This window comes from Meleagris gallopavo, chromosome 5 (assembly GCF_000146605.3).
Source record: "Meleagris gallopavo isolate NT-WF06-2002-E0010 breed Aviagen turkey brand Nicholas breeding stock chromosome 5, Turkey_5.1, whole genome shotgun sequence".
NCBI lineage: Eukaryota > Metazoa > Chordata > Aves > Galliformes > Phasianidae > Meleagris > Meleagris gallopavo.
In genome coordinates this window covers 17,895,974-17,899,286 of record NC_015015.2, presented here as the reverse complement: position 1 = coordinate 17,899,286, position 3,313 = coordinate 17,895,974, and the positions used below count along the sequence as shown (strand labels likewise).

Below are 3,313 nucleotides of genomic sequence, written 5' to 3'. Positions count from 1 at the left end.
TCACAATGTCTACTGCTAAAAAAAAAAAAAACCCTTTTAATCATGTTAGTATTTAAAAGATAGAGCCTTCATCTTTACGTGATTTCTGTCCACACCAAATCCTTTACATACAGTACCTACACAAGCCAAAAAAAAAGTACGATCAAAGCATAAGATTAACTTTAATAACCAACAGCCTTACTTGAGGACACTGAACACCAAATAAACAGAGACAGCTCCCTGTATTTCACTCCTCACTTCATCCTCCTAGTGGGGAGGTTCTGCAGGCTGGATGCCTTGTTCATACAAGACTTATTAGTACAGGATCTAGCACATTTTGAACCATCTTTTAATTGAGATCTGTAAGCAGTAAAGTACAGATTGGTGTTGCTGCTAATTAAGTACATCTGTTTGCACCCAGAGCACTTTTCTGTCAGCTTGAAGGAACACCCAGGACTGGCAAAACAGACGCCTTGAATTAGCACAGAGGTCATATGTGCTGACATGCATAATATAAGCAGATTGTCCCACTTTTCCACCCACTGAATTCTTGTTGCTAATCTAATTAATGCCCTCTGACTATTTCAGATGGTCACTTGCAAGTGACAACAAAGATAAAATGCTGGGGTATCTTGTGACACATACCTGCTTTTTTGTCTGCCCTATTTCCAACACATTTTTCTCAGTTGTTTGTCTCCTTTCTGCTCATTCATTCTCTGTAGATGAGCTGCCTTCACTCCCTGTGTTTTGAGAGAGGAGCACAGTACTGAGATTAAAAAAAAAAATCCAGTGGAACTGGGAAGCCAGATCTCTCTTTTCCTTTCCTTTTCCCTATATCCTTTACTGCCCCTTTTTTCACTGCCCCTTCCCACCTCTCCCATCTCTAAGGCTCCCTGCTTCTCCTTTCACCTGCAGGCAGAGAGAACTGGGGCTAACACCTGCACTGAGCTGGGCACAGCTTGCAGAGCAGGACAGCCCTTCCCTAAGCATTTGTAGGCAAGGAGGGTGCGGATTTAATACAAAGAGAAATATTTAAGCTTACTACCATCTTTAGCCATTTTCATGCATTCTGCAAACAAGGAAGAGGCACTGCAGCTCTAAGCAGTGGCTCCTTTGCAGAGAACAGCGAAGATATGTTCTCCCCCCTCATTCTCATACTCCTTCACCTGTGGCTGTGGCCAAAAAATAAAAATTAAAAAATAAAGGTGAACACCCAGGGACACTAATAGCATTTTTGGACTTTAGATTATCTGGAATATTTATTTACCATTGACATAATTTTAGTAAGAAGAGAACATGAAAATAATAATGATAAAAAAGAAATGGTCCTAATGGCAAAGACCTCTCTTCCAAAGGAGAAATATCAAACAGTAAAACCCAACTGTAATCCAAGAGCAACAGTTAATGAGTACATACATCCGTGATAGATCTCACAGCAGAGTCTCTCTTAGAAAGGTAGGAGGTGAGTGAAAGCAGTACTGTAAAAATTGTCATGCTCGCATACAGGAGCAGTGTGTAAAGCTGTACAAACACAGGAGAGTGGGAGCAAATATCACCTCTGCAGAAAAAATGGGTTCAGGAAAAGCTAGCCGAGAGACACAGCAAATGGGGGAGGGGGAAAAGGAACATTAGAGCTCTTTTGAAGGGAAACTTAGTGATTATCAGCCTTTTATATAAAGTCATTCCTGCACTCAGTGATTCACCTTCCCCATTCAAAAAATGATGCAGTCTGCATAAGTAACAGTATCCTTGTAAAACGTTTGATCCAAATTCATTTTTCTAGCCAAATTGAATGGCAAGAAATCAAAAAGGCTTTCCAAAATGTTAAGCAAGACCCACTAAGTACAGGGAATAAATGTAGTTAGTATGTATTTTAACCTACTTTTCAGGTACTTCTATGGTAAGGAAACACTCATAACAGGAGTGAGCAGGTTTGTATGAAAATGTAATACTTATTTCAATAAGGGAAGATTGTTTTCTAAAAGAACTCAGATAGCTGTGTATTTTTTACTTTCTCTTATACCAACCCTTCTTCAGAAGAACAGAACTCTTTAAGGAAAAGAAAATAAGCCTAATAGACAAAACTCAAACTTTACAAAGCCTAGTGTTTCACTAAACTTCTGTTATGCTTGAACGATTTAATATGGCGCTAGCGATAAGCAATAATTGCGTTCAGTCAAAAGGAAAACAAGGTCCAAAGACTTAACTCATCATCACCATAGGTCTTAAACAAGATCAAAAGCATACTCTTGGTAGTTGCAGTTATTCTCTCTTTGGGCAGTCACTAGAGGGCAACATCACCTACTCAATCTATCCTGCAGACAAGATCACAGCACCCACACCCTTCTCTCCCAGAGGCTCACCAGGCCCAGGCTGGCTATGCTCATGCTGCCCGTAGGATTGCCACATGCTCAGCTCTGAAAACTCAACTTTCCAGTTGCTCACTCAGCTTTAACACAAGGGCACCTGCAGGGCACTGTGAAAATAGCCTGCTTGGGATCCCAGGGGAGAGGAAAACTCAGGAGTACTTGGCTCTCCACACCCCTAAGCCTTCAGCACGCAACAGGAGGAGCCTGGAGGACTTGCTCTCTAGCTAGAACTACCCAAGCCTTCTACCACATGCACAATAAGTCAACAGTTGCTATTTTATATCACTGTACCTTCACATCATGTCCCAGCACTCAAATGCCTGTAGAGACGATTACCTTGTTGTTAGTTCTGCAGCACACCCGCTCTGTATTCTTACTGGTCTGCTCACATGTCACAAGAGCACAGAGACATTCTCAGGAAGGTACTGTCTCCCAGCACAGGGGGAAACTGATAGCCACATCCACCCCCTCAGTTATACATGCAAGCACAGCTACAAGGGCAGAACAATCAGTGGCCCAGGCAACCTATCTGTTCATTACCTCAGCCCCACAGCTGAGGCACTCAGCTGGCCTAGCTCAGCTCATCAATCAGCCCTGGCACTGCACCAGGAGAAGAAAGTCCAACTGAAGTTGTCTTTGTTTGCATAAAGGCATTCCACAAGTTGTACTACCTCCACAGCCTCCTGTAGTTCAGGCTTTCCTTTGTCCTTCTCTCCCTGGACCCATATTGCAACAATGATGTGCTGCAGAAAATGGCACAGCACCCCAGCGTTGTTTTTATTTTTGAGTCAGGAACTGGGGAGGCCGGTCTTCACGCATATCCAAATGGAGAGTTAGGATGGGTTAGGTTGCCAGCAAGCAGGAATGGTCACACATGAGAAATATAAGAGATTGGTGTCCTCTCTTTACCACTCTCAGCCAAGTTTTATCCACTTTTCATTTTTTTCCTACTCCCTCCACCTTAC

At 42.6% G+C, this 3,313-nt stretch overlaps 1 long non-coding RNA gene across 5 annotated transcripts in view; it reads right to left on the bottom strand.

Moving 5' to 3' along the window:
* The window catches only part of LOC116216661, a 29,915-nt gene extending 26,911 nt beyond the window's left edge, over positions 1-3,004 (bottom strand). The window contains exons 1-2 of one of the 5 annotated variants that reach the window (XR_004159877.1): positions 2,685-3,004; positions 625-719 (exon numbers count right to left, since the gene is read on the bottom strand). This is a non-coding gene — a long non-coding RNA (uncharacterized LOC116216661). The remainder of the gene's footprint in view (positions 1-624; positions 720-2,684) is intronic. The other 4 variants (XR_004159876.1, XR_004159878.1, XR_004159875.1 and 1 more) reach the window with 4 other exon arrangements.
* Between the last annotated feature and the right edge of the window lie 309 nt (positions 3,005-3,313).